Raw genomic sequence first — 16217 nt, 5'->3', positions numbered from 1 at the left:
AGGGCTGCCAAGCCTCAAAGACAAAGGCAGCTTTGGGATATTTACTGTGCCTTCTTGTTTGACATGTAGTTGATGTTGTAGCCATGACAGAAGTGGCAGTGAATGCAAGCCCAGAGAATGAGAGGATGATGCAATTCAGTGCTTAGGGACACAAAAACTGCTTTAACTCGGGGCAGGTCTCATGTCCACCATGAGAATCTGTGGTTAGAGACCTCAGGAGCAAGGTCAGACCTGGCTATGGCTTTCCAAAGGACAAAGTTCCTATTATATTTCCATTTTGCAGAAATGAAGATTGATACAGATGCATTCACCAGAACCTCTATTGCAGCAAGAAACCTGGATAGGCAGTGTTCAGTTTGTTCCTTCTCTGCTAAAAGCATCCACAAATGAAATCAAACTGGATCTTTACATTGGTTTTAATTGTTTGCTTATGCTCCCAAAAGAGCTAAATGTATTTGGCAGACTGAGACAGGTGTGGTGGGTATAGGACTAGAGATCACCTATGCCCAGGAGCTAAATAAACAGGAGGAAATATTATCCACTAAGCACCCTCAGGTGCCCACATGCTGCATCCGAATGCTGCAGCATTCTTGCTGCTTTTCTACTTAATCTCTTCCTACAGATAGAAATGGGCAGAAGAGTTCCTCTCCCAGAATAACTTACTCTCCAGTCAGAGCAGACCCTTTCCAAGGTGATGCTATTCAAATTAAACCACAAATCTTCTCTTCTAGGGATAACACTCTGCTGCTTTCCCAAACCTGTTCTCATTTTCTTTTGTCATTTTGACACCATTAGCCTTCCACAAGTGCTAGCACACACACAGAGATAATTCTGTTAATTTTATCGTGCCTGGAAAGGCACAGAACAGCCTAAACTCAGCCAAGTGCTTGGCTTTGCCTTTTCCCCATCATATAATACCCTTTTGTATATAGCTCTGCATAGCAACTCATTCATATCAAATCTTACCAGTTAAGGGAGAGGGGAAAGGGGGGCAATCAGTAGTTATCTTGCCAAGGAGACCTGCAGTCAGTAGCCTCCAGGTTTGCTGTGCGCAGGGCCAGCTCACAGCTCTGCCTGCTGCCCAGCCAGGGCACTACTGTGGAGCCCGGGACTCTGCATCCACCATCGGGCAGCAGGGACGGCCCAGGGTGAGGCCACGTCGCAGGGCTGCTGGCGGTGGCTGGGTGTTTGGAAACACAAAACCTTTGTAACACCCTTGGGATTTGGGGGACCAGCAGAATGGGAGAGAAGTGCTCATTTCCACAGCTGCATGAACAGGGGCTTTCAAAAAAAAAAGGATGCTTTGTATTTAAGCTGAAGTGAGGAGCTGTTCTTCGGATACTAATTTCTCCTGCATATTTTCATGCAGACAGTCCCAGGGCCGTTTTCCAGCCCACAGCAGCAGCTCGTTGAGGCTGGCTGGGAGCAGCCGACAAGGCAGGTAAACATTGCAGCATCAGGAGCCCCTGGGCAATGATGAAAATGCTGTTGTGCATGTTCCCAGCAGTGGCATGTGAGGGTCTCTTCAGTGGTACTGAGGGTCATCATCCCAAGGAGGTCAGACAGGGACCTTTGGGGCTGGCTGGAGGCCACTTCCCACATCAGCCCTCATCTGCCCCCTGGGGATCACCCCTAGGGAGAGAGACAGAGGGACAAAGAAAACATTTGTACCCCAATTAACTGACTAAGGTTTTTTAAACTAGCAGATCCCTTCTCTACACACAGTTTTTTCTTCAGGCATGCTGTAGAAAAAAAATCGATTTGTTTTTCTCAGTCCAATTCCCTTCTGTCTAATAGGTCTGTTGTAAACGCCAATTTTACTGTCATTTACACTGTGCCCATCTGAGCTATTTTATCAATAGTTAAATAAGAATACTTTAAAGTAATGTGATTTTTTATTTGAATTCCAATTTACGTTCAGATGGTTTGACAGAAATCTTGTAAGGAAGGCTCACTATTTTCGTAGAACAAATTAAATTATATGTTATATAGCCACACAAGTAAATATGTTACATCATTGGATAAATAAATACTTGTGATCAGATACAGTATCTCATTTTTACCTAACACATAATAGCAAGGCTATTGGAAGTATTGTACAAATCACTATGCTTTAATAGTTAGCAGTCCATGAAAATCAACAGAAAAGACAATAGGCAAGAAAAAAGCACAAAAAAAACCCTTAAACCTAGTTGTCTGGACCAAGACTTCCTGCTTGCCGGTTTATCTCTGATTCAAAGCAGCTTAGACTCATTTTCACTTAAGCCAGTGCCTGTGGGCAGAGAGGTCAATGCGTAATTAGCTGTGCAGAAGATGGCGGAGGTGGATAAAATGTGATGATGGACCCTGCTGGTGGAATGGATGATGGGGATGGAGATGGACACTGGCAACGTGCCACTAGAAACTGGGTACAGTTAAAGCTGCAGAGCCCAGATTAGTACCTGGACAATCAAATGGCCAAAATCACCCATTTGCAAGGGGTTTGGGAGAGAGCATTGATCTCAGTTCATGTTGTCAGACAACGCTTTCCTCCTGACTGTGGAAGAGAAAATCAGTTCTTTTTAAGCTGATAAACACAGCCCAGCTGGGACCCAATTTGTTGTTTGGATATTACAGGCTGAGAGACAGACTGGAGTCCTGGCATGTTTTAAAGAAATTGTGGCTTCCTCATGCAGCTAAATTAGTAATAGATAGCACACGCCTGTGATGGAAACTGAAGAGGGCTAATGGTAATCGTTCTTCTCTTCCACCCACTGTCTTTTTTTCCCCATATTTTGCTTCTGATCAACCTGCATTACTTTTTAAATGTTTTCACTGTTTTGTTTTTTTTTCTGAGCAACTTCTTCCTCCTTTCCATAACTCTTGCAACCTGTGTTTATAGTAAGTGGACATGCTAAGAAATTGAGCTGCTGAATGTACACGGACATTTGTTAAACCAAGACTGTGAGATAGTGATCCTGAAACCAAGCACCACACACAGGCTCTCCTCTTTCTGCCACAACCAAAATTATTCACCAAATTAGTGTTTGCTAGCCTCTTGAGGTGTAAGACTTATTTTTTCAAAGGTGCAAGTCAGTCTAAATAATATTTTCTAAAAAATATGATTGGAACTGACTCAAAACCAGCAGGCTGTGTCAATAGAAACGGGCTATTTACCAGCAAAGTGATGTAGAATATACCACCTTCAACAGCCACCTTTGAGCTAAAATGTAGGCACTCAGCACCAAAGTTGAGAGTATTTCCAGAAGTTATTCTCTAACAATTTCCCCTTTTTACTCAGATTTCCTTTACTGTATTTGGGTTTGTTTGTCATTTCATCTTTGATCTCTACTGTGCCTCATCCAACAGCTTTTTCCTCTATGTGCAGCATGGAGAACTCCTGTTCCGTTTTGAAAGGAAAAGATCTCCAACTGGTGGGTTACTGGCAAGCCCCAACTCCTTCTACCATATTCAGGTCCAATGTGGTCTCATGACAGCAATTGCTTCCTGGCATGCAGGGTCCCAGGTATATCACAGCACCAGGTCAGTATCTCATTCATATTATATTTGCCATGTACTTTATTGAATGCTAATAATACCAGTCATCATTTTTTTCTAGCACTTGAAGCAACAGAAAATTTCTGAGTGTACCTGGGCCCACAAGCCAGGAAGTATGTGATAAAAGGGCTAATGACAAGTCACCACTGTTTGGAGCATTACCTGGTATTTACAGCATGTCTAAGCTCCTCCCTGGTCACCAATTCATTTCAGTTCTCCCTTCTGTGTGACAGTCTGCCACATGAAAACACAAGATGCTCTTCAAAGCTTATGTGACCTTTAGAGGTTCAGCCCAAAGCAGTTTTGATGACATCTGGCACATGAGGGACTTGCCATGAGATAGGATAACAACAATAACCACGCTTCTGCAGGGCCAGCATCTGTCGATCCTGAGGCAGGGAAAACTGCACAGAGGAGGAGGGCAGAAAGGCGGTACCTGAGCTGGCACTGCAGACCTGAGGCTAAGTCACACCTTCGCCAAGGCACAGAGGGGAGGGACATAGGGGCAAAGGAGGCAGCCTGATGGGAAGGAGGTTTAATGAGAACACAATTCCTTACAATACCAGAAGCCTGGGACTATGTGAGCCAGTGTGTCTCAATGAGAAGACACTGTGCGAATAATTTGCTCTAAATTCTCAGAGCAAAGTAACCAAAATGAGAAACAGTTAAGCAGGGCTCAAGCACAGTGAGAAGGAATTCAGCTTAATGAGGAAGGCAAAGGAAAGTGAAGCTAAGTGGCAAGAAAACAATTACTTCCAGGAGGCACCTCTCAAGGATAAAAGGGAAAGCCTAGACTTTTCCCTAGTCTGCGTGGAGTTGTTCAGACAGCGGGCTAGGCTGGGCTTGTGGCAGTGTGCTCAAGGAGCCAGAAGATTTATTTCACTGGCTATCCTTAGAAAACACAGCACATTGTCAAAGTGTCAAAAAGCTGCTTGTGCTCATCTGTTCCTACGCTCCTGTCCTTGAAACATCTCCTCTGCTTCTAGGAGGGATGATATTTGATAACTCAGAAATGGGCTGTTACTTAGCACAGAATGTAACCAAAAGCCTTGGGAGCTCAGCATTTAATGGCTACGCTGGCCAGAGCGAGCAAGCCCTGCTGCAGCAGCCTGCAAGCTGGGGAAGCTCCTCTGCTCCACACGAGGAGAGGTATGGTGGGGAACGACTGAGTCCCTGGCTCTGGACAGAGGATTTCCCCTCCCCAGCTACTCCATCAGTGGAAGAAACGTGATGCTGCTCCAGCAGAATGGTGCAGCAGCAGGGCTCCATATTTCAAACGGCGGGGGTTGAGCAAAGTGACCAATTTCCTTGGGCTAATTGAGCATGCAATCTGCCTGCTTGTAAAGCCTGTATTTGGCCAGGAAGATTTATTACTTTTAGCAATGATGAATGTCCAAGAGCAGTGAGGGCAGACCTGAGCTGCAGATCATTAACGTTAAGAGGGATGATGTTGAAAAACCATTTCTATTTTCAGTTACTTTGTTCTGAGTTACCCGTGAATTTAGACCTACTTCTGTAATAAAGTGCTCAGGGAGTCCAGTGAATCTTGTTCTCTGTGGCAGATACTAAACCTGTAGGGTTCTGTCCATATCCTGATGAGTAAGCAGTTCTAGCTGGTCCTGAGAGGCTATGAAATGATAGAAGACTGCTCTGCATGGGAGTTTGAAGCTAAGTCTCCATCTATCTCAGAAGCAGAGACTGAAATGGAGGACTGACATGCCTTTGTCATTGGGTTTCAGAATAACACCTCTCTATTATCTTCATTGTCCTCAGAAAGTCATCACCTGTTCAGAGCTTTGTCTGTGCTACTAAATGGCCACATCCATCACAGGAATATGGAAGCACCCCCTGCCTTCTCCTACATCTGCTTTAAAATCAATTGCTCAGTTTGTATAGGATGGAAACTGCAATGCAATACTCTATATACTGAAAAGTGTTGGAATCTTTATTGTCTAATGTAACATCTGTCCCCCTCCACTTTCATTTTTTGCAAATACTCTCCTTTTCCTTGGGAGAATATCCATTAGTGAATGCAGCTGTAAAACCTCAGAGCACACACTGCCTTCTCTTCTCCCCAGCAGTACTTATGCTGAATATCATATTTGTACAAAACATACTCTCTGTGTCCCTCCACTGCCAGACCACACTGGCCCTCTAGAAATTGTCAGTGAGTGTCTGATGCTGAAAGATTATTTTGTTATAAATCATTCCCAAAGATGGCCATGACCTGTAAAAAATAATTCTGTGTTGCAACCTTTACAGCTGTATGTAGACTGAAAATGCAAGTGTGTCTGTGTTTTCACAACCAATATTATCTTGCATCTGCCGGTGCCAGCAGAGTTGGCTGCTCCAGACTAACTCCTGTACATTGTGGCTCTGCCAGACCGCAGAACCAAGCGCAAACCTTCCTTGATCTACATGTCACTCGTTAGCCTCTACAAATCCTGGGCCACGGGCAATCAACTTCAATGCTGTATGCACACCCGCTACACAGGGTAACCAACCTGGAGGCTGCAAAGCTAATAAATTTGTCTCTGAGGCTTAATTGTAAGAAAAGCAATTAATCTTGCTGGGTTTCACTCATCATCAAGCAAACTTGCACTGACAAATGAGAAAACTGCTGAGCATTCCAATTCACTCACCAAGTCAGCCTCTTCCTGTTGGGCTTTGTGGGTAATTGGCACACTGCTACTTTCCTGTTTTTGCCAAGACACAACCCAAAAGGAAGGTGTAGATGTCAGGGAAGGGGGTTTTGCAGCTTAGACTTTCACTCCCCCTCCCAAAGAAGTTACAGGTTTGCTTAGTGCCCCAATTTTTCTCAGAAGGGAAGGAGGAATGTGCAAAACAGCTGTCAGAAGGTTTCACAGCACTTGTCTATGAGATGTTCACCCAGCCTTCCTGCTGAGCAACTATGAGTCAAGGATGAAACCAGTTTCCATCCATCTACGGTCTAAGCCTCAGTGATGGCGCAAGAGGTGGAGATACCAAAGACACACAACACTGGGTGTAATCTCAAATTCCTTCAGACATCTGGCCTATCCGAGGCATCTGTTTTAGTCTAAGATAGATAAATTGCTTTCTTGAGTAACTGTCTGTTGTATGGGAAGCCTACACCGCCTGACAGAGAAGTGACCACCGCTCAAGATGCCCTTTGCAAACTCATCAGTGGGCTTACACACTTTCAGAGAAGTGCTGGGGAGCTGTGAGTGAGAGAAGAGCTGGCAAGAGTCAGCAGGCCACCAGGGCATCAGCCCTAAACAGGCAGCAGAATCAGAGCCGCACAAGGAGCTGTGTAGCTACATAAAGACAGTCCTGGTTGGTCAAGGGGACCACCAACACCACTGTCATCACACAGACCAAGAGTGCTGCCCAGGTTTCTGATGGAAGCCATTCGCTGAAACCTGGTTAGTATACTCTGGTCCTTTTGAGGACCAGAGTTTATTCCCTTAAAGATTTATTGCTGTGGTTCTTGCTCAAGGACAAGCAATCCAGTTCTGGGAAACATGCATAGGTGGAGAATAAACGTGATTTTGCTCATTTATGGGAGCAAAAAAAAGCTGATGCATTAACACAAAGAGCAAGGAGAGGGATGTGAAAACAGACAAAGAAAACCATGAGTCAAACAAGACACTCAGAGGGCTACATTTGTTATGCTCATTATAAATATTTTCTCACAGAAAGTACTTTGCTTCTCCTAAAAGGAGCACAAACGCTGAATCATTACACTTTGGTCTTGGAATGACTCCTTGAAACAGAGAAGTTTTAGCAAAATGTCCTAATTTAGATTAATTAGAAAATATTTTTAATTACCTCGTTCAATTTGCATCTGTACATGGTAACAAAATGCATAGAAGATACTTTATTAAACACACATTACAATATTAAAATTCTGTGCAATGTGGCTGGAGTTCAAATGTCAAAACACTATCAAAAACAACCCTCTACCTCAGTATCTAGTGAAATGACAAGGACATGATGGTGAGACAAACCTTTTGCACCTCTACTGCTGCAAACTGAGAAGCATTTCCATTCACTGTCAATGAATAGACCAAGTTAGGAACACTGATTTTAGATTTCTCTCCTGTCTCAAAAGCTTTAAATGGCAGAAACATTCTGCTCCCAATAGCAGTTGTGAAAGACTTATTTAGCGGATGGAGATTTTCATATCCTAACGGAGTCTAAAAAGGGAAAATAATTTCCAAAAATTATACCAGCCGTACACTGCAGACAGGATTGGGTCTGAGCCAAAGGCATGGCACAGGTCCACAACACCCATGGGGGGAAAAGTGGGTGGCAGCCAAGACTACGCCGTGCTGCAACCTTGGAGCTCCTGTCTGCAGGAAGGGCTGAGAGAAACAGTACAGCTGAAGCAGAAAATGAGCTGTGGCCCAAGCCATAGCATGTGTTGTCAATGAAACAATGTTTTAGCTGTTTCATCTACCTTTTCCTTTTTTTTTTTTATTTAATATTAAAAGTGGATTCTTTTCAGTTTATTTCAGAATAACTGTAATCAACAAAATCAAAGGCAAAGCAAAGCTATAATTGCTCTCTGTGCCATCTCTTGTAATTTTTGGTGGAGATAGATGACACTCAGCGTAAGTGAAATCAGTTCAATGTTCTTGAGAAAACAAGACTTGACATGAACTGAACTAAACAGCACACCATTGCCATGCGATGGGGTGCACCTGGCAGTGGTGCTGTGCCAGGCCAGCTGCAAAAATGAACCAGATTTGGAGCTTCAAATCTTGTTATGTAGTGCCATCTTGAGGTCTTGGGAAATGAAAAGCAGTTTCTTTGGATATGGGTACTTTTTATCTGACTGTAGTTAGGGCAGTCCATTCTTCAGGGTGTATGATTGAGTGCATTCAACTGCGTTTGTGAACTGGAGAAGATTGGGATGGATTCATCCAGATGGAGCACCACTGGTTCTCTCTCTGCTCCCTGGTGGCCTCAACTATTTGAAAAACCTTTCCTAGAAACAGTTTACCTACCCAGCGTTTAAAACCCCTGCAACAGACATCACACTGGCATCGCAGATGAGACTGAGGACCACAGTTCCTTTTCTCTGATAAGACACAAACCATATCCCCTGCCCCGTGGTGACTACCTCTGTCCCTCCTGAGAGGTGACACAGCAGGTGGTTGGTGCCAAGTGTGCAAACTGCCACCTCGGCCACAGAGAAGGGATGGAGTGGTTGGGTCTTGGGATGACAGTGAGGGCCAAGGAAAGGGGTCTTCTCCAGCAGTGGGGCACCACAAGAGGGGATCCCCTCGGGCCTGGGGCAGCGGGTCCCCCATGTTGCCAATGTGTGTGCAGGGACATGCCAGGTCCTTTGACGCCATATTCCTTGAAATTGACATTTTCCTGGAAAAGCTGGCAGCCCACAGCTTGGACCGGTGCACTCTTCACTGGCTTAAGAACTGGACGGATGGCCAGGTCCAGAAAGTAGTGGTGAATTATGCTGCATCCAGTTGGCGGCCGGTCACTTGGGATGTCCCCCAGGGATCAGTGTTGGGCCCAGTCCTATTCAGCATCTTTATTGATGATGTGGATGAGGGGATTGAGTGTGCCATTAGCAATTCACAACAACACAAAGTTGGGAGGAAGTGTCAATCTGCTGGAGGACAGGAAGGCTCTGCAGAGGGATCTGAATAGGCTGGATTAGTGGGCCGAGACCAAAGGCATAAAGTTGAGCAAGACGAAGTGCCAGGTCATGCACTTGGGTTCACAATAACCCAGACAGTGCTATGAGCTGGGGGCACAGTGGCTGGAAAGGTGCCTGGTAGAAAAGCACCTGGAGGTCTTGGTTGACAGCGGCTAAACATGAGCCAGCAGTGTGTCCAGGTGGCCAAGAAGGCCAATGACATCATGGCCTGTATCAGGAGTAGTGTGGCCAGCAGGACCAGAGCAGTGATTGTCACCCTGCCCTCAGCACCGGTGAGGCCACACCTCGAGTATGGTGTCCAGTTCTGGGCCCCTCCATTCAGGAAGGACGTTGAGGGGCTGGAGCGTGTCCAAAGGCCAATGAAACCGGTGAAGGGTCTGGAGCACAAGTCCTGTGAGGAGCGGCTGAGGGGCCTGGGGTTGTTTTGGCCTGGAGGAGGCTTGGGGATGGGCCCATCATCCCCAACTACCTGAAAGGAGGTTGTAGCCAGGTGGGGATCAGCCTCTTCTCCCAGGTAACAAGTGACAGGACAAGAGGACATAGTCTTAAGCTGCACCAGGGGAGGTTTAGGTTGGACATTTGGAAGAATTTCTTAACAGAAAGGGTGATTAGACATTGGAACCGACTACCCATGCGGTGTGGTGGAGTGCCCCGCGCCCCCGCAGAGCCCCACTCGGGGCTTCCCGCGCGGGGCCGCCCCGGGGCGGAAGCGCCGCTCGCGCCTTCCCGCCGCCCGCTCGGCTCTTTCCGCCTCCCCCTCCGGGGCGCTCGTTCGTTTCCGCGGCAGCTCGGCTATTTCCGCAGGGGCCGGCGGCGCGCTCGGCCGTTCCCGCCGCCTGCCGGGCGCTCGGCGCTTTCCGTAAGCGCTCGGCAGTTTCCGTGCGGGGCCGGGCGCGCTCGGCGCTTGCTCCCTGGCTGGCGCTCCTCAGTCGGCCGCTGCCTGCCTGTCGCCGGGCTGGGAGCGCCTGTGTGTGTGAGTGACGCGGCGGAGGTGTAGTTTGACGCGGTGTGTTACGTGGGGGAGAGAATAAAACTGCAGCGAGATCCCAGGCGCGAACGAAAGCAGTGACGGAGCAGCCTGGTAACCGGTAAGAGGAGGACGGCGCCCAGCAAACAGGGGCGGGGGGGAGGGAAGGAAATGGAGCCCGGCGGGGACCAGGGGAGCCGCCGGGCGGCAGGACGCGGGGGCCCGGCCGCGCACCGCCCGCGGGAGGGGCGCCCGCCTTAAAGATGGAGCCGAGCCCTGCAACATCCCCGCCGCCGCCGCGCCTTGAACAAAGGATAATGGCGGATGGGAGCCGGCCCGGCGGCGGCCGCCACGGCCGGGCGGCGGCTCTGCCGGCAGCCAGCGGCGGCGCTCAGCGCGGCGGGGAAGGGGCGCCGCGCCCCCCGGCCCCCGGAGGAGGCGGCGGCGGAGGACGACGACGAGGGGGAGCGGCGGCGGGGGGCGGCCGCGCTCCCGCCCGCGCCCCCTCCCCGCCCCGCCGGCTGCGCTCCGGCTCCCGCTCCCCCGCGGCCGCCCCCCGGCCCCGCCGGGCTCCGGGGACCCTCCCGCGGGGCCGCCGCGGGCCTCCCGCGCCCGCCGGAGCTCCGCTCGCCCGGCGCCCCGGGCGCGCCGCACGGATAAACAAACAGACTCCCGCCGCGATGGACACGAGGGCGCGGGGCGCTCCCCGGCGCCGTGACGAGAAGCCTTTAATAAAAATCTGTGCTCAGAAGCTGGGGCAGCGCTTGGTGTGGTGGTTCGCTCTCACTCCGTCTCCGGGAGGCCGTGCCGGGCAGCGGGGCTCGGTCACCCAACACCGCGCTCCGGGCGGGACCCGCGGGCACAGCCCGAGCCCGGCGCGCAGGTCACGTACCAGGGATACGGTTCCCTCCGGCCGCGCCGCTTCTCCCCTGTCAGTATTTTTAACCCAAAGTGAACTTGAGCCTGGCCGCGGCTGGTAAATCTCGGTTTGGGATTTGTTTTTGCCAGTTTTCCACAGACTCGGGTGCTGCACAGCGAGCAGGATTTGACCTCTATGCCAGCTTTAGTAGCAAATGTCAGCTCAGCTGCCTTTTTCCACCTTACACCAGCCTTGCCTTGCTGCTGCTGTGGGGCTTTTTTTCCCATTTTCTCGCCTAGAGTATAAGGCACTGTTTTGACTTTATTTCTGCTTTCAAGTCCTGGATGTCTGCATTTTTGTGTACTGTAGTAAGTAAAAACGACATGGCAGTCTTAAAAAACTTTTTAAGCAGAAGTTGTTACATCTCCTAGACATATACAAGGATAGCAAATTTTTATTTGTAATATGACTTTTCTTCTTGAAACAGTTTTTAAATTTTTGTTTCTCCCTCTTAAATATTGAAATGCCTGCACATAATCTGCTTCTGGAATAACACTTGTCTGTCTTTTCTTTTTTTTTTTTTTTTCCCTGGGGTTAGAAACGAGTTCCCTAGTTCTTAAATAAAGGATCAGAGACTTATTTAGGAATATCACATATCTGTGTTTAGCCCCATTGTGACCACTAAGCACTGTTTCAGAATACAGGAATTTTGAGACTCTACTTGCATCCTTTCCCTGGATCAACAAATGTGGATTTTTACAGTAAAATACAAAGTCACTGAAATAGGTTGTTATTCAAAATGAATATTTGCCATTCACGTGTGCAGATAGGTCTATTTTCTTTGTATGTGAAGTTCTGTTTTCTGTCACTTTCACCACTTCTTTTGAAATGAAGGCCAAAAGTGCTCTACATCACTCTGAATAATACCAACATGAGAAGAGGGTTTCTGAAGTTGTAATTGATTAATAGACATCTAATGACTTTAGTAAGCAGTATAGCTGTTGATAGTGATTAAAGAGAGCATAATCATTGATGTATTTCATTCATTCTTGCTTTGATGGAATATACACTACATTTTAAATACAAAAATGGGACAGAAAATCCTTGTTGTCTTTTTGTAGTTTAAGAAACACAACATTTTATTTTATTCTATTTCATAATAGAGTGGAAGACTTAGATCCATATTTTTTGACACAGATCTCTGCATTTCCTCACCGGCTTTGTAACCTCACAGGTCAGAGAGAAAAGGGCACAAAGAGTTGGTTGTTTATGTGCTAAGTATCACTTACAGGTGACCTAAAATGAAATAGTTGCACATAGCAAAGAAGAATGTAATAATTTTAATGCTTTCATATAACTGATAGAGCACTGGTATTAGATTAGTACTCTCAACATGGTGTCTGGATTTGTAATGAATGGTCTACATCTGATTTTTTTTTCCTCCCATACTTCTGGTGATAAAAAAAGAAAGAAAGAAACAAGCAAAAAAAAGGTCTGAAAGGAGAGATGAGTTTGCTGATATAGAAAATTTAGAAACATCTCATTTAGACTGTCAAGTCATCAGACTGACTGTTTCTTGGAAACCTGCACCAGCAAAGCTATTGCTGGTACTGATGTCAAATATAAAATATTCTGTAGATCTTATTCTGCAGAGTAACTGTTCTGCTGCAGTAAAAAGCAAACAGCTTCTTCTTGCCTAAGTGCAGCTACAGCTCTGTAGGTGCAGATTTTGATAGCAGACAAGGCCCTCACTAGGAATTTGTTGGCACCCTTTTGAAACAAATGGGATATTCACACTTCACCTCTATTTTCGGATCTCTGGAAGCAAGTGGAGATCAGTTAGTCATGCCACACTTCTCAAGGCTTTTGTGCAGTGAGAAGGCCGTGCTAGCTTTCTGCCACCAACCTAACTAAAGTTAGTTTCATGGGACGTGACAGCAGTCCTCATCTACAGAAGCAACCCTGCTGAATTTGGTTCAAGCTCCCAGGTGCCCTACCTACATACAGTTCAGGTTTCGTGACTAGGCAATGATTTTTTTTTTTCCTCTGAATCAAAAATTGTGTTGATTCATCTGCAGTCTGTGTGGTCATATTTCATGGTGATTATGAAACCTGAGCAACCTGCCATTAATGATCTATGTACATCACCCAGCATTAAGGCATTGATACCTATTTTGTTCTTCAAAACTTTTAAATCACTTGATTATACTGCAGTTAAAAAGGTGAGTGAGAACAAACACAGCACCTTCCGTTTTTCCACATTTCTAAAACAGCCATATCAGCTATGCAGGACGTGAAGATGTGCCAGGCTCTAGTTGGTAAAAAAAGCACTTGAAAACAGCCAAGGATTTTCTCTTTTTTTTTTTTTTTTTTTTCTGGCGGGGCTAGATATAGAGTATTATGTGTGAAGTGGAAAGAACTAAGTGGTGTAAGAGCCACTTAAAGGTGAGAGGGTAAAGAATTTGGAGGAAGCATGTTCCTGTTTGCATGCATGTATATGGTTTATGTAACATTAAACATACGCATACATAACAAGTTTAGAGCAGCACTGATGGTTGTTGGGTACTCACAGTGATTTTGAGCAAAGTGTAGAGGGGGGTACAGGAGAGATTATCTTAAGATAATAAGCATTCCTATTTTTCTCCTGAGAATATTGTGAGATTTGATATTTGTCATAAATTAGGGCATTAGGTTAAAGGTGGAAAAATAGTTCCAAAGATAGGAAAGTCCTACCAATTGCTGTTCTAGATTTTGTTACTTTTCAGTTGTTCTCTGACAAAGACTACACTAGCTACTTCAGACACAGTTGCAGGAAGCTTTATTTATAGTGAAATATTTTGAAGCTACTTTCATGCAGGAAACTGAAAGAAAAATGTCTACCCTTGATGTTTTCACGCTTTTTGGAGAGGAGACTTCAAATGATGTGTAAAAATCTCTGATCCTTTAAGTGTTGTTCTGTGATAGCTTGTTTGGTCAATGAGATTATTAGGAAACCTTTTTTCCCCTGCATTTGGAAGAACTAAAGCTGGGTTGTCTCTTCCTCTTTTGGCAGAAACTTTTTCAGATAGAATTCTGAACTTAGAAAACAGCAGGTAGCCTGAGAAATCCAGGAATTTTTGATGCTTATCTACTGCCTGATGAACTGAAACTATAGTTCCACATAAGATTTTTTGACAGTAATATTGGCCAAAGGCATCGTCCATATCTTTTCCATTGGACTGGCACAAATGCTTGGACTATTGCAAGGGGAAATGATCCAGCCGGGTGAGGGGTACAGAGCCTGGTTCTTTTTTCACCTGGATCATTCCCTCCTCCCATTGCTGCATGGATGTACAGTAGCTGTACCAGCATAATTAGGGAAAGGGATGGGACTGGAATCAGCAGGGAGGTAAGGGCAGCTCAAACAGCTAAATGAGAAAGTGCAGCCTACATCAAAATTTTTAAATTATCACTGTGTTAATATACTTATTTACTTGGCTTAAACACCAGTCCCGTGTTTTGTTTTTTTTTTTAGCAACTGCTATGTGAACTTCTTTTTTTTTATTATTATTCAAATGTTTTATTCTAACTTCTCTGCAGCTGTTTGCTGCAATATTTTAGTCATCTCTTCAGAAACTCCACAACCTCCTGTGACATTTTGGCTCCAGTATTTACATGCACTTTTCTGGTAGATGGTACCCTAAATCTCTCATTCTCTACTGCTATTCTAATATCAACTGGATTTTGCTTTCCCTTGCACCTTTCCTGGGGCTTGAATGTAAAATCTTTTCTCTGGACTTTATACCCCATGGAATAATGGATGGGAAGCATTGTTTTCTTGCCTTTTTTTCTAATGACACTTTGTCTGGCTCTGTGTAGCTGGCCTGGCTTCAAACTCCTCTGGGCCCTGTCCATTCCTCCAAGTGGCATGCAATATGAGCAGGTTTTGTAAATTTATGCCTTTGTAGATTTTAGAGATCTTCTCTTGAAAAAAAAGCCTAGGGCATTACTGTAGATGGAGTACCTCTGCCCTCTTTGTGAAACTCATCCAGATTTTCCTCTTGTGCTGATAGGAAAAATCTGGGGAATGCAAAGGGAGGGAAGATGTGAAAAGGGGCACTGTATACTAATGCCACAGCATAATATCAACAAAAGTAGTCTGTTGCTGTGGTTTCATCTGAGCTGATAAAACTGTATGCAGGTCTCCAGAGACAGATGTCTTGGTCCCTCCTTCTCTTCTGCTCCTGGTTGTGTGGTGTTCGACCATCCCTCACGCTGGCTGTAGTGTTGATTGTATGTAAAATCTAATGAGCCAGTTAAGTCACTAACCCAGGAGAGAACTGTGCTTTTTTGTTAAGTTAGTTTTCTTCTGCATGAGGGAACTGAATTGGTTGGTGATTGAGTTGCTGTTTGCACCAACAGCGGTGCAAGTTCACAGAGGGACTGTAGGGAAAGAAAGGAGGGGACACAACTTTCTCCCTTCAGCAGCAGAGAGCTGAGTCAGGAGACCCATCTTGGGGAACTGCAGCACCTCCATGATTTGGAATGAAAGAAGAAAGAGCTGGGCTCTGTCCATGGTGATCAGAGCCACATCAGTTTGTCTTTGCAGCTAGAAAGCCTAGAACACAGTAAGTGTCTCAGCTGAAGAAAAAACAACAAAAGAACACCCAAGTGAGAGGAAAGTTTCCTTTTTTAAAAGCCTGGTGACATCTGTGTGGTTGAACTATTTACTTATCAGAGGCAGGTTTCAGTCTTCTGAAGAGGTTAGATCAGTGTACCTGTTAGGTCCTTTTCATTATGAGGAGCCCAGTCAACTGGGGACAATTATGTAATATATATCTTAAACCAAGCCCAAGTTAAATAAGAAGCTCCAGAAGGGGTCTAGGTGCAACGCTTTGGTGTAAATCCTGTCAGTTGGCCAAATACCCCCGGGCGGTGAGCTCACTGTAGTTTCACTGTTACTACAAACTGATAAATGCCTTGGCCTGTGTTCTGGATTTTAAAATAATAGTGGTGGCTGAAACTACGAGCAGGAAGGTTGTAGTGTAAAGTTAATGTGGTGTGTCTAACCAGTTCACATTATCCTGGGCTGGGTGGAGGAGAAGTATTTTACCTGCTGCAAACAGCTGCTTTGTCAGCACTGTGGCTGTTTGAAAAATGCACCTCTCTGCCCAATCCTCAGAAAGCTAATGTTGACTATACAAAAAATA

The 16217-nt window shown here is 45.9% G+C and overlaps 1 protein-coding gene across 2 annotated transcripts in view; it reads left to right on the top strand.

Annotated features, from left to right (window-relative positions):
• The first annotated feature begins 10078 nt into the window (after positions 1-10078).
• The window catches only part of CREB1 (cAMP responsive element binding protein 1), a 39248-nt gene continuing 33109 nt past the window's right edge, over positions 10079-16217 (top strand). For both annotated transcript variants that reach the window (XM_027880156.1, XM_027880157.1), the window contains exon 1: positions 10079-10290. The gene's annotated coding sequence lies outside the window, so the exon portion shown is untranslated. The remainder of the gene's footprint in view (positions 10291-16217) is intronic.

This window comes from Empidonax traillii, unplaced genomic scaffold (assembly GCF_003031625.1).
Source record: "Empidonax traillii isolate 1590-97213 ecotype Southwest subspecies unplaced genomic scaffold, ASM303162v1 scaffold65:size4453928, whole genome shotgun sequence".
NCBI lineage: Eukaryota > Metazoa > Chordata > Aves > Passeriformes > Tyrannidae > Empidonax > Empidonax traillii.
Note: the sequence above shows the minus strand (reverse complement) of the source record. Positions and strands in the feature narration are given on the sequence as shown.